This window comes from Zalophus californianus, chromosome 11 (genome assembly GCF_009762305.2).
Source record: "Zalophus californianus isolate mZalCal1 chromosome 11, mZalCal1.pri.v2, whole genome shotgun sequence".
NCBI classification, from domain to species: domain Eukaryota; kingdom Metazoa; phylum Chordata; class Mammalia; order Carnivora; family Otariidae; genus Zalophus; species Zalophus californianus.
Window position 1 is genome coordinate 50,819,153 of NC_045605.1, and position 19,977 is coordinate 50,839,129.

Consider the following 19,977-nt stretch of genomic DNA (forward strand, 5'->3'; position numbering starts at 1 on the left):
GTTTGACAAAGTTCAATTTTTATTGGAAATGAAACTAATGCTACTTAAATTTTCTGAGGATTTTTATTTCACTGACAGTGTGTATCATTGAATGCCCTGGAGAATGGCATGGTTGCCAAAAGAAGCTCAGTTGCTCCACTCCCATAAGGTGTGCTCTCATACTTCATTGTTTTAGTTTGTTTTTTGAAGGAAGGAACATACCCATGCTCAGTATCTACATTGTTAACATATATTGTTAATTAAATAAGAAGGCTTAACTGAAGTCCTCTACTACCTTGGTGGCCATGTAAGCAACCCAAAACCTAACCCAAAACCTAAGCAACCCAAAACCTAACTCAAACTGGAAATACATAAGCCAGAGTCAATGTACTTGAATCAAAAAAAAAGAAATTTATTAGCAACCAATCACAAACAGCCAACTAGGCTTTCCCGAACAAGGCAAGCACCTAAGCTATAACCAATCAAATAATCCTAAAATCATCCTTACTGAACCACACTAGTTCATTTTCTCTTTCATATAACAGTTTTCAAAAATACAAATGTTCTTTCCTTCACTTTGTGCATACTACATCCCTACAAATGCAGGCATGGTTGTTACTCTCCCTAGGTTAGTAATGAACATGGTAGTTGTTCTCTGTCTTTCTAGCCCAAACTCCAGAGCACATTTCTGACTTGGTGGGATCACCATTGTTCCAAGAAATGGTTCTTTCCTTATGAGTGCAGGCTTGATCTTAGGACCCTGGAGTACATGACCTGAGCCAAAACCAAGAGTCAGACGCTTAACCTACTACATCATCCAGGCACCCTACAAGCATTATTTTTTCCTGTTATTCTCCTCATGCACTTACAGCCTGTCTCATCCTCCACCTCATTAGATGCCTCTTGTCTCTTTCAGCAGGATTTTCTTTTGGAAAAAAAAAAATGCTTTTCATTTTATAGCCTTTTACTCTGAACCGCAGACTCCTTGTTTTCCTTTTTAATTTTAATAGTAGAAGAGAACACTAATGGCGCAGGACATAGTAACTCTATGGAGTAGGATATTGGATTTTATTTTATCTCTATATTGTTCTCACTCCATGACCTTGGACGTGTCTTGAATTTCTCATTGGTTAAGTGGGCACGATACTAAATTATTTGCTGACTTTCCACAGTTTTTGTGAGAAGAAAATGGAGACTGTTTATGAAGATATTTTAAATATTAATAAATATTTGTAGATATACATTATCTTCAATAACAAAGAAGTGCATACTTGAATATCTGTCCATTCCCCCTCTCTTTACCATAATGGCTGGCAAGGGCTATATTTTATTTGTGCTTTTATCCTCTACAGCATCAATATCACTGGATAGCACTGAGCATATTATCAAATAATCAATAAATATAAAATAGATTGTGATTGATTGCATTTTGTTTTTCCATGATGTATGTGCAGAAAAGTGGATGATACCCAAATACAACTTATTGTATTTGGACATGCCTGGAGGGGGAAAGAAAGATGATGTCATGAAGAAATAATGTGTTCTGTGGTTGCTGATAAATATTTAACAACCAGATTTTCAGTGAAGGTGGGAATGGAAGTCTTGATTTAGAATTTGCTGGTTTATTTCCATAGTATAAATACTTCCACCATTATTGATTTCAAGTTACCAGTGTGGCCTTACTGAAAGTGGAACTGGAAAGAGATTTGCAGTAGAACACCATGACACAGTATTTCCAGAATAGAGAAACAACTGTTATAAGTAATTTCAAGAGTATAGGTAAGAATGAAATGAAATAATTAAAATGTAAAAAAATAGTTAAGAATTAATGAATTTTGAGTACTTATTACTTTTGTTTTTAACATAATTTAGCTGTAAGTTTATATATATATTTTTAATGATGGTTGTGTTTGTCAGATGACAGCATCTCTGAAATGTGACATTTGGCTCTCATGAGGCCATACTAGCTGGCTCTAACATGCACACGAATATGTTCCTTTCTTTGAGATAGCTCTGACACCTCACTAAAACATTATCCACAATTTACCATAATTTGGAATTAAGCATTAGCGGGTTTCTGTACCGCAGGCCAGGAATTTTCTTTACTAAAATACAAAGAGGTGTTTACCAAGTTGATTTTAGATACCCCCTTTTTTATTTCTCCTATCAAGAATTAAAAAAACCTTTATAAATTTTATACTATATTAAGAAATTCACCACTTTATAAATGCACACAAAGTATGTAAGTATGTTATATTTTAGATCACGGCCACATCTAGTAGTTCTTGCCAATAAAGAATAAAAATAAAGCTTATAAAATTTTTAAATAAGAATTACTATTGGTGGCAACAATTCTCAGCATAAAGTATGTTAAGTTATTTTTTTAATTCTTTTAAATTTTATTTTATTCCTTTTATGGGGTTAACACAATACTCATAACCCTAATTTAGTCATAGAATAAATATCTAAAAGTGACATTCCTCACCCCTGTTCTCCAACAGGAGCCATCTATTCAAACCAAAGAAGATTCTTACCACCTACTATCATTTTTTTCCTTCAAATCTTTTTCAGCTTTGTATCTTCCCACCTATTCTTTTTACCCTCTTGCCTGAGTCAGGATAAGAGTTTTTTCACTTTGGCCAAATCTGAACTATATTCTGGCTCTAGAGCCCTAAAACTATGAAAGGAAAGGCTGTTTGGAAGCTATTACTTTCAAAAAATATTTTTTAAAAGTATTGTAGATTTTATTTTAAAGCTAAAAACAATATATGTTTAAAGCAGAAAAGTGAAATTATAAATAAGAATTTAATTTAAAACTGTCATTATCTTTAACAAACAACATTGATATTTATAATGGGTAAATGGATGGATGGATGAATGGATGGACAGAGAGAAAGAGAAAGAGAAAGAAGGAATAAATAGATGCAGAGATGTGGATAGATGTATATGTTTACCATCTTGTGTATATAGTTTTACCTTCTATTTCTTTTCATATAACATTCTATAATCACTTCCTCATATATTAATTGTAAATATTCTTTTTTAATGATTAGAATACCACATCATATGGATGTGTGGTAGAACAATTAACTAATTTTTGGTTGCATAAGTTGCTTTCTAACTTTTGGAGTTATAAATAGCAGTATTTTAAAAAATCTTATATGTGGGGCACCTAGGTGACTCAGTTGGTTAAGTGTCTGACTCTTGATCTCAGCTCAGGTCTTGATCTCAGGATCATGAGTTCACGCCCCGCATTGGGCTCCACACTGGGCATGGAGCCTTCTTAAAAAAATAGTATATGCTCTTCTTTCTATTTATCTCTTTTTTTTTTGAGATATAATTGACATACCACATTATATTAATTTTAGGTGTACAACATAATGATTCAATATATGCATATGTTGTGAAGTGATCTCTACATTAAGTCTAGTTAACATCTATCACCACACAGTTACCAATTTTTTCTTGTGATGAGAACTTTTAATATCTCTCTCAGCAACTTGCAAATATACAATACAATATTATTAGCTGTATTCATCTTTGATTATTTCCTTAGATTTACTCCAATATATGGAGCTTCTGGGTCATAGAATATGGAGAGTCTAAACTTGTTATTATGTATATTGTGTATATTGTGAAATTTTATTAAGAAAAATTTTTTTATATTTAGTGAAAAAGTCTGATGTTGATGCCTAACTACTGCCCATGCTTCCCTGCATCCACATCTACACCAGAAAACTATGGCATTGGTATCACACCATCAGTTCATGTTTGTGAGTAATAAAGCAGAAGTTTTCATACGCTCATAGTTTGTGAGGAAAAGAGATCAAGTATTTTTTTGTTTGCTTGTTTTTTTTTAAGCAGGCTCCATGCTCAGCTCATGATCCTGAGATCAAGACCTCAGCTGAGATCAAGAGTCAGATGCTTACTGAACCACCCAGGCGCCCCTCGATCAGGTTTTAAACTGTGCATTTCACACATACTAAATATGAATGTGGTTCAAGTTGTTTATTGTGTATGCATTTATCTCCCCCGTCTGTAAGGAATATGTTAGCATTATTTTGAGTAGTGTTGTAAGGATTATAAATAATGTATGTAAAGTGAGTTATACAATGTTGATTCTGGGTAGATGGTATGTATGTATGTATTTATTTATCTGATGGTGGTAGGTTATAAAGTCCAGGAATAATTTTGGGAAATACTACCAATCCATGAATTGGATTTCAGCCAAAGAAATACAGCTCTTCTCAGCATGTAAAATCAGCTCTTTAATGACCCTACATGGCCAAAACCTGGATTTCACCCCTCAGGTTAACTCTAAACCTGCTTTTATGAGTCAGCAGCAACCCCTTCATAATTATAGCATTATCCACCCCACTATAAAAATCCATTAGTGCATCTGCCTTGTTTTTTTGAGGGATTAGTAGAGCAATATTGTGATTCTCATTGTAAAAGCTGAAAATGATCTTCACAGTAAAAATTACATGATGAAATTAAAAGTAATTGATTTGTCTATAATTTATAACACATAATTTATAATCACTTAAATGCATATGTATTTAAATATATTTTTGAAACTATGTATGTTTACTAATGGTTACCTAAGTGATTCTAATATTTATGAATCAGGATCTAAACAAAAGATGTATTTTTTTTTAGTTTCTTTTTTTAATTGTAATTTTATTTTATTTTATTATGTTACATTAGTCACCATACATCATTAGTTTTCTTTCTTTCTTTCCTTTCTTTCTTTCTTTCTTTCTCTTTCTTTCTTTCTTTCTTTCTTTCTTTCTTTCTTTCTTTCTTTCTTTCTTTCTTTCTTTTATTATGTTATGTTAATCATCATACATTACATCATTAGTTTTTGATGTAGTGATCCACAATTCATTGAAGATATATTTTAGATTCTTTTATGTGAAGATATACCTTCAATAGCTAAATCTTGGCAAGCATTTACAATAAGATTCTTTTGATGATATTTAAACTTTAAAGCAACTAATTTATTCTGGTATACGTTCTTTGGTCCTTATAGGGATTGGTCTCTCTATCCCCATGGCAGCAGCTGTTCTGTTCTGGGTCTTTGTAATTTCTTAAAGAAATTAAAATTAAAAGAATTTTAATATTGTTCATCAGAATTTCAACATATATAGGCAAGGCATGCATTCTCCAGATCATCATTGCTCCAGTAACCTCCATTTCTTTACCCATTGATGGTATCTGCTTAGTCCAAAAAGATCTTATTTTGCCATGTTTTACCTACACTGTCAGCAGAGTATTCTTTCTGTTCTCAAATTTGATCAAAATAATCTGCTTCTCAGGAATTCTCACTGGCTCCCTTTTGGCCTCCTGTACACTTTCACATGTCACTCAGAATCCTTTAATCACCTTTAAACTTTGTTTCCACAGGAAGGAAAAGAACTAACTTGAGGTCCTAGTATTTTACAGACATTGTGCTATGCACTTTGCATGAATATACTTTTTTAGTCCTCATAACAATCCTATATTTTAAAAATAAAGAAACAGAGCTTAAGAGAGATTAAGTAACTTTGTCCAAGGACAGAAGCTATAAGTGGCAAAGCTAGAATTATTTAAACCAATGTCTACCTCACTTCAAATCTTTTGCTTTTTCCTCTATCCCAGGGGAAGAGCAGTTGGACAGGGATCCCTGAAACATCAAGAATGTATGTGTGTAGGAGTAGAATGAAATGAATCTAAGTGGTAATTTGGAATAATCATGTTGCATAGCTATCATGTTGACTTTAACAAATTAATGAAGTATGACAATAGCCAATGAATAGCATGTTAGAAAAACACTGTTATAAATGTATATTAGGAATGATAGAAAATGATATATGGGACCAGTAATTTAGGGAGGAAAAAAAACACTAAAAGCACAAGAGAACAGGGAAACACATCTTATCTTGAGCTTGAAAAAGAACCATTGAGAAAGAATACTTGGGAAGGCACTTTTAGCCAACACAAATGGCTCTCTGAAGGCAGCCTGAGTCTGTAAAGGGATTTCGAACTAAAGATGCTGACAACATAGAATGTAGTTCAAGATAACAGCCTCCATTAACTTGATATGCTCTTTAATTTAAGTACAAGTAACTAAGAATGAACCTTCTGAGAACAGAAAAGTATAAAATGTTAGCACGCCTATTCTCATGGTTATCTGTCATTTAAAAACATTTCTTTTTTTAACTTGGGATTTTCTTCTCAGATCATTTTTTTATGCCAGCGGACTATTATTTATAATAAGGTTTTTTTAATGACTTTTTTGAGTCATATAGCTATATAGCTTGTCATTGTTGCTATGTAAAATATAGATGTAAAGCAGAGGAATTAATGGTTATTCTTATTTTCTTTTAACAGCCATGTAATGAGCACCACCAGTTTTATGCTGGGCTAACTCTGTGAGACCCATAAACATGAATAATGAAGCAGCCAGTGATCACAGGGGCTAACAATCCAGCAGGGCAGGCAAGCACAAATGCATACGATATCCACACTTGTTACAAAATACAACATGAGTGATGTTGAGAATTGCAGGGCTGAGGGAGGGAAAGATCAATTTGATTTTTGAATATCAAGGAAGACTTCACAAGGTCAGTAGATAAGACAGTGTACACAAGTAAGGTGGAAGACCAAAATTCAAGCTATTCTCTTGCTTCCTATTTGATGTTTAAATCTCCATTAGCTCACTTGACCTTTCTTATTTGTAATAGAACATTTAAAACTTTTGCCTTAAGGACAAATTGCATATATCTAAGCAAAAAGGCAAAAAAAAAAGGTTTTAGAAGAAATCATAGGAGAAAATCTTTATGATCTTGGAATAGGAAAAGCTTTGTTAAATAGTACCTGAAGAGATTTAGAATGCCTTAATCTTTTCCTTTGTCTTTATTAACCAGCAAGAGGGTGAAAGACAAAACAGATAGATAAGATGTGAAGATATTTGTGATACTATGTGTGGAAAATGACTGATATCTGAAATATATTAAAAAAAATCTCAGAATTGAATAAGGATAATAATACACTGACAAATAGGTGAAAGACTTAACCGGTCACATCACAAGACAGGATGCCCATATGCCCCATAAACATATGAAAAGTGTTTACCTTCATTGATTATTGGAGAAATGCAAAATAAAATCATAATATCATTTCACCAGAGGAGCTGAAATGAAAAACGAAAATTCCAAATGTTGAGGAGGATGTGGAGGAACTAGAACTCTCATGTACTTATTCTTAGTAAAAATATAAACTGGTAAAACCACTTGGGGAGCTGTTTGACAGTTTCTAATAAAGTGAGGTATAAGCTTACCCTGTGACTCAGCAAGTCTTTGCTCTAGGAATATACCTGTATTAGCTTTCTGTTGCTGCTATAACAAATTACTATAAATTTAGTGGCTTAAAACAACACGAATTTATTATCTTACAGTTTTTAGATCAAAAATCCAAAAAGGTCTCCTTGGGCAAAAATAAAGGTATCTTATATTCCTTTCTGTACACTAGGTTAGAATCCTTTCCCATGCCACTCACAGCTTCTAGAAGTATCCTACATTCTTTAGCTCATTTCCCCTTCCTTCACCTTTAAAGCTAGCAGGGTTGGATTCTTTTACCCTTTTCCCCTCATCACATCTCTCTCTGCCTGTCTATCTCTTTCTGTATCTGTCACTTTCTCTCTATCTTTCTCTCCTTTTCTGTGTGTCTTTCTCTATCTGTCTCTGTCTCTCCCTCACCATAGCCAGGAAAGGTTCTCTGCTTTTAAGGACCCATGTGATTACATTGGGCCCACTGGAATAACCAACCAAGGACAATTACCCCATCTCAAAGTCCTTAACTTAACCACATCTGCTAAAACCATTAGTCATGTAACATATTAACAGATTTGGGGGATTAGAAAGTGGTTATAAAATTTTAAAAACAGGCAAAATTAATCAATATATTAGAAACCATGATAGGTGGTATTGTTGGGGAGGATGTGATTTATGATTAGAATAAGACATGGGTGGGGTAACTTTCTGGGATGATAATAGAACGGTTCCATTTCTTTTTTTTTTTAATTTATTTATTTTAGAGAGATAGAGAGAGTGAGAGAGCGTGAATGAACAGGGGGAGGGACAGAGGGAGAAGGAAAGAGAGAATCTCAAGCAGAATCTGCACAAGTATGGAGTCCAAGGCAGGGCTCCATCCCATGACCCCGAGATCATGACCTGAGCCAAAATCATAAGTTGAACGCTTAACTGACTGAGCCACCCAGGTGCCCCAGAACTGTTGTATTTCTTAACCTTAACTTTTAGTTTGTGAACTTGTGAATATTATACTTAAATATTATATTAAAAATATGTTGTACTAACTTCACAGAACCGAAGATAAAATATAACAATATTGGGAATTCTCTTTATTGGAATTATTTAACAGATGTTTCACTAAATTTTTTTCTGTTTTCACATAGCCAATAAGAGAAATATTATCACCACTTAACAAATGATGGGGCTAAGAACCAGAGGTGTTAAGTGTCATAACTAATAAAGATCAGCACCTTGACTCAAACCAGTGCTTATACATCAAAACCCGTGAGTTGCCTTCCATGATATTGGGATCAGGAGCATTTTATCAGATCTGCAGAATCCTGCAGATCAGGAGCAGGAATGTGGACATTCAAAAGTAAGCACCACAGAGTCTGGACATATTAAATGAAAATAAAAATGCTAAGAAATTCTAAATCATAAAGCGGTTAGATACAGAGACTAGGGAAAGAAATAAGGCTTTGAGTTTATCTGTCTCTTTTAAGAACTGTGCCTCCATTCTCCAGATTTGAATAGCCCTACCTCTAGTCACATAAGTCATGTACCATTGCAGACCATAAGTTCCTTATCCAGTTCTCACCTGGTAAAGAAATATTTGAACCATGTTTCTCTTCCATTTTCTAATAGTGGAATTTTTGGAAGGTAGTAATTACTTTCTGAACCAGGAACCCATGATCTGCATGGTACCACATGGGCCTCTCTTTAAGGTTCCTACACATGTTTTACCCCCAGAGCTATGTGGTGATAAGAGAGAACTAGAGCGAGAACAAGAGACAGAGAAAAAGAGTGCAAGAGTAAGCGAGCACATGCAGTTGAAGTGCTCTTTATAACCAGTCCTGAACGTGACATACCATCCCTTCTGCCCTTTTCTCTTGACCACACAGATCAACTCTAGTATGTTGTAGGAAGGGATTCTGCAAAAGTGTGTATACCAAGAGGGCAGGATCATTGGAGACCCCCTTAGGGGCCCATTCATCGTTAGTATGGATATAATATTTACAAGAAATTGTAGCTTATAACAAATATTTAAGTAATGTAAAGCATTAGCAAGCGCTGTTGGACAGTACTAAAAAATATAGCATTTGGATCTCCTAGATCCAAATGTACTACAACAAGATCCAACAGTACTACAAAGAATTGTGTGGTAAAGAAGTCAACATGATGACATAATTTGCTTCCCAAACTGACTCTTTTCTTGGAACACAACTCATAGGATTTATATAAAATAGGTCATGCATGTAAAGTTATTAATATTTATTTTGTTGCCAGGAATCATCCATCATTAACAGCAGACAGAACCACACTCATAACACAGCAACAGCTTTTTTCCTTTGTACTCCTGTCCTGTCCCAAACCTGTTGACCTTGACCTTACCTCTGAGTGTCAGCATTTCCTACTCTTGCTTTTAACCTTACCTTAAAGGATTCCTTCAAACCTGTAGTGTTATTATGTTGCTTGTTATGTTTTAATTCTCACAGGAGACTGACAAAGATTTTTACTACTTTTCCTACTATCTTGACATGATTTTTTTTAGGGATCCAGAAAAAAATTGTATTAATTTACTGAGAAATACTGAGAAGGAATTCCTTCATAGAAACACTGTTGTCCAATGGGTTTTGAGTCAAGTCCAAATACAGGACAGCCTGTTAAATTTGAATTTCAAATAAAAACAATTTGAGTATAAGTATATACCATGCAATATTTGGAACATGGTAATGCTAAAAAATTATTTATATGAGAATCAAATTTAGCCAGCATCCTGTATTTTTATTTGCTTAATCTGACAACCCTACCAGACCAGCATTATGTGACAGGGTAATTCACCTGGGCAGCAGTTTCTCTCCAAACCTCAGAATCTGCTATGTCCTATTGTTTCAGTGTCTTTATGTCTCAGATTCATCTTTACTTAATTGTTTGTTCATGTATCTTACCCATTGCCCTCTCTCCATTTGGAACAGGGTATTTTCTCTGAATGCCATCTTAACTTGTCTGGGTTTCCAAGTTCTATTTCTTTTTCAGGTTCTTTTAACAAGAGCTGGTTCTTCCTGTGCCTCCAGGCACTCTCTCCAGAATATATTGAATAGGAGAGATTATCCAGAACTATAGCCAAACTCTGCCTCAGTGAAACTGTCCACTATTTCAACTTTTGACTAAATTGAAACTGTCTCCTAGATGACATTATACCTGACTTTATTGCACGAACTGATCACTTGTTCTCTTGGACTTAGAATGAGGCATCTAAACTCCTTCCTGGGTAAGTTCTTTCAGTTTAGAAAGAATGTTTAGAAGGATCCACCATAATGGGCAGGGATCACCTGGTCTCAGCAAGCTTGTTCTTTCCCCCTTGCTCAGCCATGAACTTGTGTCTGCTTTTGTTATATCAAAAGGACAAGGATGAGATGACTGTATGGGATATGGTGGTGTGGCTCATTCGAAGTAAAAGTGAAAGAGTTTGGATTTTTTTTCCAGTTTATAATTCTAGATATTTTCCAGTCAAAGGTCAAACTTTGTGATGGTTAATTCCCTGATTATGCTGAATCTAAAAGATCAGCCTGAGTACTTTGAGTTTAGGGAAGAAAACTAGCATGCTTCTCACCACAGCTGTCCTAATATATGCAGTCAAGAGGAGGAAGAAACATCCCCATCTCACGGACAAGGCCAGAGTTCAGTGTGATCCCAAACACTTTTTCAAAGGAAAAATGCTTAGGCAAGAGTGGCTTGCAGTAGTACAGCCTGGTGATGGGTATTAAAGAGGGCACGTTCTGCATGGAGCATTGGGTGTTACACGCAAACAATGAATCATGGAACACTACATCAAAAACTAATGATGTAATGTATGGTGATTGACATAACATAATAAAAAAAAAGAAAAGAAAACAGGAAAAAAAAAAGTACAGGTTCCAGTTTGGGAAGGGCAGGCAGAGAAATAGAGAGCAAGACCTGCTAGGAATAGAAAAGGGAAACTAACAGCATTTAGATCACTGCACTTCAGTAAGCACAAGACCTCTCTGCAGGACCTTTACATGTCGACAATAAGATATGTGCGTGGGGAGAGAAGGTCCATTTAGGGAGACTGTGTAGCTGGTCAGGATGCAGAGCTCATATTCATTATCTTTCCATTGCTGTTTCTTAGCCCTTATTGGGCCCTGGGCCCAAGGGATGTGTCTGGAACAATATTTCCATACTAACATATATACAAGTGTAGTATCTATGGCCAGATTACGTGGGTCTAGCCTCAGCAATGTCATTCGCTATCTGTGTGGTCTTGGGGAATTTACTTAATTCCTTTGCCTAAATTGCCATCTGATTGATGTTAAGGTTGGATGGATTGCATAGGAAAGTGTCTGGCATATGAGGACTATATACACATTGGCTACTATGAATATTATTATTTAGTGTTACTTGTCAAGAGGAGCTTCTCACAATGTACCCCTGTGCAGTAAGAAAATGGGCAAAGTAGAAGGGCACTAATTCCTCTGGAGTGAAGCAACATTCTAAGAGCTTTGCTTCCAACATATTGAAGCTACATGGCCATCAAGAAAGATCGATAATATCATGGCCATTTGGCAGATAAAAAAAAAAAAACACAACTGAGGCTTAGGGAGGGAAAGCAACTGGATAAAGGTTACACAGCAACAAAGTGATGGGCTCAGAATTTAAATACTACTCTGTCATTTTTTTGAAGGCTTCTGTTCATTTCTCAGGGTTAGAAGAATTTTCAGAAAGTATGCATTTTAACTCTTTCTTGACCTTAAAAAGCAGATGATTATCTTCATTTGTGGAAACTGACCTCAGACATACATCCTTTCTGTCTTTCAGTAGCAGCAGTATGTATCTCTTGGTACTGGTTCTAAAGAAACAGGTTGGTTAAATAAACTATTCAGAAAACCTTGGCAGGAGTAGAAGGCAGGTGGGGAGCATTCAGAAGTTCAGTAACCGCAGTTGCCTCCTTCCTAGCTCTAGGGATTATAAAGGTGTAAAAATGACCTGGGCCATCCCACAGTAGAGCCCACAGCTGTCTTTGTTACTGGCAGCTTTATTTCACAAAAAACATTTGGAATTTCCTGTTTTCATATGGACCCAAGCTTTGCTTTAAACATATATCACATAGATATTCAAGATATTGTTAAATGAAAAGATTTTATCAAACACTGAAATTGGCACTAGAGAGAGCTTTAAGATAGGGGTATAATCCCTAGAAAGAGATTTTTTGTCTCCCATTAACGGAATCACGTTAAATGCCTGAGGCAGGAAGCGATGTGAAGAGTTGTTTAAATTTTCTTTCCTTTTATGAAGACAATTCCAGTGCTTTGTTTTAAATAGGTAATTACATATCCGAAGTCAGAATCCTTACATCTTTGTTCTTCGTTTGATAACTTACAAATGAGATATATTTAGGACAGAAGACGAGACTCTAATAAAGCAGTTAATGAGCTCCCCCTCCTCCTACTCCTGGTACTGTTACTACCGCTACCATGGCTGCTACTACTATTAACAATACAGTGTCCCTCAGCTTTACAGAGCTGCTGCTACATGCTGACCTTGTGCTGCGCAGTTTACTTAGCTGATTTATTTAATGACCCAGCAAGAGCTCTACAGGTGAAGAAGTTGAAGTGAATTGATTGTTAGAAGAATCAAGATTATTCTCCTAGTAAAATAGTTAATCTCTTGGCTCTCTGGGAGTTGAATTTTCACTTTACCAAATTATCTGAAAATGACTTTGGGTCATTTGACCCCATTCTGTGCCTCTATCCCCTCCTCTGTTAAATGCAAATAATAGGGTCTGCTGCATTGGAAATGTTGTTAGGATATTGAAGGAGTTATGAAAGAGAAAACACTTTGAACAAAGAACAAACGCTCCCTATTATTACTTAATATGATCTGCCTTAGGTGTCACAAAGCTTTGTGTGACATATTTAAGCACAGGCAATTATCCCACAAAAGCTGGACAAATGAAGCCTGGTTATTGTATGCTAGGTCTGAAAATATTACAGCCAGTGTGTCTAAAGATAAATACTTAAGCAGGGCAGAAATCTTACTATTTCTTGAATGGGAGTGAGGAACTAGGCCAGTGGCAGAAACCTGCAGTAGCTGGGGTGAAGGCTCTAGAAGGGTGCCTCCTCATTGGAGGGCAGCTTGAATACTTGAATGACTGATGTGCTACGTGATGCCAAAGCCATCACTAATGAGGATGTTTCTGACACTACCCACACGTTTGCATTTAATAAGTGCTGTGTCTTTTACCTAGAGGATTTTACTTGTTGTTTGCATATCTGATCAAAGCAGAAAACTTTACAAAATAATATTTAACCTTATTGAAATAAAGAATTATATAGAAGAGTGCATATTTTTGTAAGAGTTCCTTCTTTGGGAGGAGTTTATCTTAGCAATAACTGCATGCATGAACATAAGTATTTTGATTTGTGTTTGTGGATGTGCATACAGTATATAATTTGCATGACGTGTGCTTATGTGTACATTTATCTGTGTGTATGTGTATGTTTGAAAGTATGCCTCACACATTTGTGAATTAGTAGTCTTTTACGTATATGCATTAGTTTCTTGTTAACTGACTGTATTTTCATAACTACATGTTCATGATGCACATTTGCCATTTCAAACATAATTTGTGTTAAATATATTTTCTTAAGCATTTTTACATTCTCATCTTTACAAGAATTATTACAATTTGGTTTCTATATGAGGGAATTGAGGTTTAGGGATTTTAAGTAATTTACCTCAGGTCACATTCCTCTAAGTCCATGTGGAACTAAATCCTATGGCTTTTCATCCATGCTCTATCTAATTCACCTCGCTCATACCTTACTGTTTCAATTTAAATTAAAAAAAAATTAAACCTCTCTCTCTCTCACTTTCCATCTCTTAATTAGTCAAGTAATCAGGTTTTCCTATAGGATGATAGACATTCTTATCACATTCTTGTTACATATATACATATGTATATATATGTAAATGTGTATATAAAACCATACAAAATTTATCATACTTTGATTTCAAGCAAAGCTCAAATAACTAATTTAGATTTAGATAAATTCAATACACTTATCAAGCACCTGTAGTATACCATGTAGTCTGATGGGATATGCTCTTATGGGTAAGAATCTCACTATTTTATAGTTAAGATGATTGTGATAGTAGAGCTATATTCAATATAATAGAGCAGGGAATGGCTCTTTTATGACTTTTGTCATGATGGTTTTAAGGGACTGGATTCATCTGACACACTTCATCACAGAAGAATGACATCCCCCTCCCTTTTTAATATAAGGTCCATGGATAAGATAATTTAGATTAGACATCATAAAACCTATCATTTTGCCCCTCAGATAACATACTGTGTATAACTCCAAAGGTGCTTATTATATGGTTCTGAATGAGTGTTTATTATCTAACATTTTAAAATACCAAAACTCTGCTATCTCCTATATTAATGTTGAGCTAATAGACTCATTTTAGAGTGTGTAATTTACGTTCTTTATTCTACAGAAAAGTCAACTGATAACAAGCAATGTGAAATTAATTTACCAAAGTCACAAACTGAAAGAGACATCAAAGTATAGTAAATATATGAAAATGCCATCCCATTGTCAATGAAGAGCTTATAATGAAATTATTATTATCAACACTATAATGGAATTTGATTCAATAAAGTTTAACTGAACATCATTAGTATCTTCATTATTAATTTTAATCAATTAATGAAAGGCATATATAATAATCACCTATTGCCAAAACTACTTGTCTACTTCTTTTATATGTCACCTGTTGAGTATTTGCATTTGTTTTTGGTGAAATTTAGATCTAAGAATGTTAGCGTCAAAGAATGGAATGATTGACCTGACATTTGTTGTATGTTCAGCCACTGTTTTAGGTAGAGAGTGCTGAATGAAAGATACCAATGGCAAAACATAATGTGAGGCTAATGAACAGCAACATTATTTACTAGAGTCATAGCTCTAGAATTTTTCTTTAGTGACTAGATTTAAACTTATAATACTTCTATATTTAATGGTCTGCCAATGTTTACATATATAACATCATATGCCTTAGATATTGACAGTCTTTATTCCTGATTTGAAGTAGCGTTTAGAGTCTAAAGAATTGTGAAACTCAATTAAAAACTTTCTTTTTTTTGGTATATTTTAATTGTGAGAATAAAATATTAGGTATTGCAATCCACAGCATAAATTACCTTCTATCAGCTTACTCTTCTTATCAATTGCAATAATGCTCTGAATTTCTGAGTGTTTTAAAACAGTGATTGAAGAATTGAAGTAGATTTCACAGTAATTACTCTCTCAATAGAATGATGGATATGTAGATTAAATATAAATTATTAATATATATAATCCAAGCATTATTGAGTCATTTGAAGTGCACAGATAATTACAATTGACTACATCCACACATTTTGTTATAAAAAAATTAAATATATGAGTTCTAGTGCTTTTTTGCCAACAGTAGAATTGTATATCTACAGCAATCAGCAGGAATGTACAGTGTTTGGTAATTTTTCCTAATAAGTTAAATTCATAAAAATTCTCTCTTTGAAGGTTGCCAGAGTATAGGCATCTGCTTATTTTAGGGGAAATTTAATGCTAAAATCAACTGAAGTAAAGAACAGCTGATTCTGTGTTCTTTTTTTTTTATGTTATGTTAATCACCATACATTACATCATTAGTTTTTGATGTAGTGTTCCATGATTCATTATTTGCGTATAACACCCAGTGCTCCACTCAGTATGTGCCCTCTTTAATACCCATCACCAGGCTAACCCAACCCCCCACCCCCTTCCCCTCTAGAACCCTCAGTTTGTTTCTCAGAGTCCATAGTCTCTCATGGTTCATCAATTAAAAACTTTCTAACGATAAAAAATAACAAAACTCTAGTTAAGAGGCCATATATGTTGGAAGGATAAGTAGCTTTAATACAAAAGACTGATAAGGGATCTTGGAAAGTTTACAATGTAATTAATCAATCATCTGCTTGTAGAAGCACCTCTAAGCACTATATAACAACACAGTGTAACAACTCTGAATAACTTCCTGCACTCAATTAAGAAAGTCCTTACTACTTTAAATTTGCATACCATAAAATAACACCATGGTTCTAGAGTGGCCCTCTTTGGTTTTATTGCTAGTACCTATCAGTCAGTAAGTGCAAGTTTGTCCCCGTATCTTTGCCACTGAGTATTGTAAAACAATTGAAAGTAATTTAAATGCTGTATAAAGTCTTTAAGGAATTAAATATTTTTCAAAAGACAAATGGGAAAGTATTCAGAAAAGAATTTGGATCTGGAAATGAGGTGGGGAATAGGAAAGCTTAGATTGTTTGAAAATACAGAAGAGTTGCTGAGCTGACTTCACAGAAAAGAATGGAAAGAGGCATAAGTTGAAAGCAAGACCTATCAGGTGGTTTTTCAGAAGCGGTTTTGTTTCCAGTACAGTTCCTTACACATAGGTGTTCATCCCTAGTAGTTCTCTTCTTCCCCCTTTCCTATAAATGTGAACATGGTAGGACTTAATTAGTATCTATTAAATAAATGCACAAAGCACAATAGCTTTCTATCACTAAATGTATTTATATAGTAATGGGGGAATTGACATAAATTATATCCCGATCCTGTTGGCAGTGACTTCTCTTCTATTCGGATGCTAGAAAACAGTGACCTTGCCCCTCCATGTATCTTTAACAGAAGCTGACTGGTGCTGTCTTAACCATCTTTCCCATCAAGTGAAAGTATCCATCAGACTAGAACATTTGGTCATATGCAGAATTGTCATTCAGGTTCACATGAGTGCTCTTGTGCTTAAGAAACCTATAAACATACATGCGTGCACACACACACCTCATAGTACGCAACTGTAGGTACAGGACAGAGTACCCACAGTAAAAGTTGTTAGAGAGGGAAAAAGGTGGAAACCATGGCAGTCACTGGTCCACACCATTGATGGAATCTTATTGACATACTGTGAAAAACTCTGTAGTTAAAAAGTCCTTTAAATGGAAACTGGATCTGCTCTCTGAGATAATTCCCTTCTCTTTGTTTTGCACAGCCCCTGGTTCTAAATTCTGGAGAGTTTTTTCTTGTTCAGTATCCTCATTGGAGATCTGAAGTGGGTTTTGCAGAGTATACTCTCTGGGCTGCTTCTTGTCAGTGAGGATTAAGAGGTCTGAGGACTGTTTACCAGTCATGGGCTTTTGTGACAATATGAATTCCCTTGAAAATTTTGAGGGTTTTAATCCATTTGCTCCTGTAACTATCATGTTTACATACAATCAATCAACACAACCAAATTTCTTTCCTAAATATAGAACTCAGATCTGCATATTTCTTTGCTGCTTCCTCAACTCTGTGTACGCCCTTCTCTGATTCTCTCTCTCCCTGTCTCCCCCTCTCTTCTTTCTGTTTTATTCTTAATCTGGTTTTTGCCCAAGGGCTTAATCCCTGTGTTCAATTTAGAATTGTTAATAGATTTCCATTCCTTAAAGTATTTGTCCTACCATTTCCTACTATTTTAAATCCAGAAACAACGAACTTTTCCAACTCTGCAAGTCCCAAAATTTTCTAGATTCTCTCTTTCCTTCCATTTGTGCTCTCAAAGCAAATAATTCTTGGCAGAGCTCATCCTTTTTGTTTAATGTCTTGCTTAACATGGGAAGTAACAGCTAATACACACTAATATTTTGTCTTTTTCCACCTTTCTCCCCTTAAACTGTAGACTTCTAGGCACTTGGTCTGCCTTTCAAGTTATTAACAAGCAAGAGCTTTACCAACTATTTTACCACTGAATTAAATGGATGTCTGTTTTGCCAGACTCTAGTTCATATTTCCTTGTCACCTTCCAATAGCACATAGTTTACATTTTTGTTATCACAGCAACACCTCACTTCAAAGTACTAATTCTTGGGGCGCCTGAGTGGCTCAGTCGTTAAGCGTCTGCCTTCAGCTCAGGTCATGGTCCCAGGGTCCTGGGATTGAGCCCCGCATCGGGCTCCCTGCTCTGCGGGAAGCCTGCTTCTCCCTCTCCCACTCCCCCTGCTTGTGTTCCCTCTCTCGCTGTCTCTCTGTCTCTGTTAAGTAAATAAAAATCTATTAAAAAAAAACCAACAACAAAGTACTAATTCTTATATTATTTAGCATAGGATATTCTGCAATAATAAGTAGACCCAAAATTTATAATGGTTCAAACAATAGCCTGAGGTGGATGTTTCTGATCTGTAAGCAGTTGTCTTCTTTGCAAAGACCTGTTTTTTTCTGGCTTCACTATCTTCTATGGTCTTGTTACCGTTACACCCAGCCAGCAGGGGAAGTAGCATGGAGGCATGTAGGAAGCATGCACACCTCTTGAAAAGCTTGGCCTCAGAATGATACGTAATACTTCTGTTTATATCAGACACACGGTCACACCACACTGCAAAAGAAGCTATGAAATGTAATCTACCTGTTTGTTAGGAAAAAGAAAAAATAAATGTTTGTGAACATATATGCCCGCCATTTAGGTCCCTTTGATAGTTTTTCCGTTATTAAGATAGCCCGGCCACTAAAAATGAAATTATTTTATGTATTAAACTTCTTTTTTTTTTCCTCTAGGAAGATCAAGAGGGTGAATGATTGATAGAGAATGGTTATGTGCTCATCCTATTATGGTTTGTTTTTTGTTTTTTTCTTTTGTATTTTACCCTTTGGATAAGTTCTAGGATCCTTTAAGAAAGGACTCAGGGTCTTACATTTTGAATATTTACAGTGTCCTAAGCATAAACATGACAGCATAAGAGTACTAAATAAATCATTGGTTTTCTGTTTATTATTTAATGCTCTATAGGAGGGTTCAGCAATTTTTTTCTATATGGCCAGATAGTAAACAATTTAGGCCTTTCTAGCCACATAGTCTCTGTTACAACTATGAAAATGTGTTTTAGTGTAAAAGCAGCCATAGACAATAAATAAATGAACAAGTGTGGCTGTCTTCTAAAAAACCTTTACTTATAAAAACAGGCAGCAGCCAGGAGTTTGGACCTTAGAGGTAATTATCACTTTGCTCTCACCAGTTGTTTGATACAGAACAACTTTCTTAGACTCTCTGAGTCTGAATTTCAATGTAAAGTGGAGAAAGTCGTTGCCTATCAGTAGTTTTAAATACGTGATAATGTAATAATTGCCAGTCATGGAGCCTTGAACAGAGGAGCATCTCATTCATTAGACACATATTATCATCACATCCAATCCGTGTCAAATGTTTATAGGTGAGAAAGTTAATTTTAAATGTATTTCTAGTCTTTTAACAGAGTAAGAACATTGGAGGACTGAAACAATTATTTTTCCTTTTATTTCTCACCATGAGTTTGATAATGGATGCTCAATAATTATTTAACTAAGGACTTGAAGACTAGTCTGTCTGTGTTGTCACGTACTAATCACATGAGGACCCATAATATTGCTGTGGAACAGAGATTCTTAACCTTTCCAATTTTATATTCCTCCCATTACTGTATGAAAGAACGAGGATTGCAGCATGATAGAAATAATAGGGCACTTTATTCTGAGAAATACATAGAGATGTTTATAGACATTGTGGTGTTTCATTTATCATTGATGGTAAATTTTAAGGACAGGATTACTGCTTTTGTTTTGATGGAAACCAGTTTTATAGCTCTGGCTTTAAA

The 19,977-nt window shown here is 35.1% G+C and overlaps 1 long non-coding RNA gene across 2 annotated transcripts in view; it reads right to left on the bottom strand.

The window, feature by feature from the left end:
* The window catches only part of LOC113915529, a 59,939-nt gene that overhangs the window by 20,390 nt on the left and 19,572 nt on the right, over window positions 1-19,977 (bottom strand). The window contains exon 1 of one of the 2 annotated variants that reach the window (XR_004819446.1): window positions 7,096-7,153. The exons of the other annotated variant lie outside the window; for it this stretch is intronic. This is a non-coding gene — a long non-coding RNA (uncharacterized LOC113915529). Of the gene's footprint in view, window positions 1-7,095; window positions 7,154-19,977 lie in introns of those variants that run through there. 2 annotated transcript variants of the gene reach the window in all.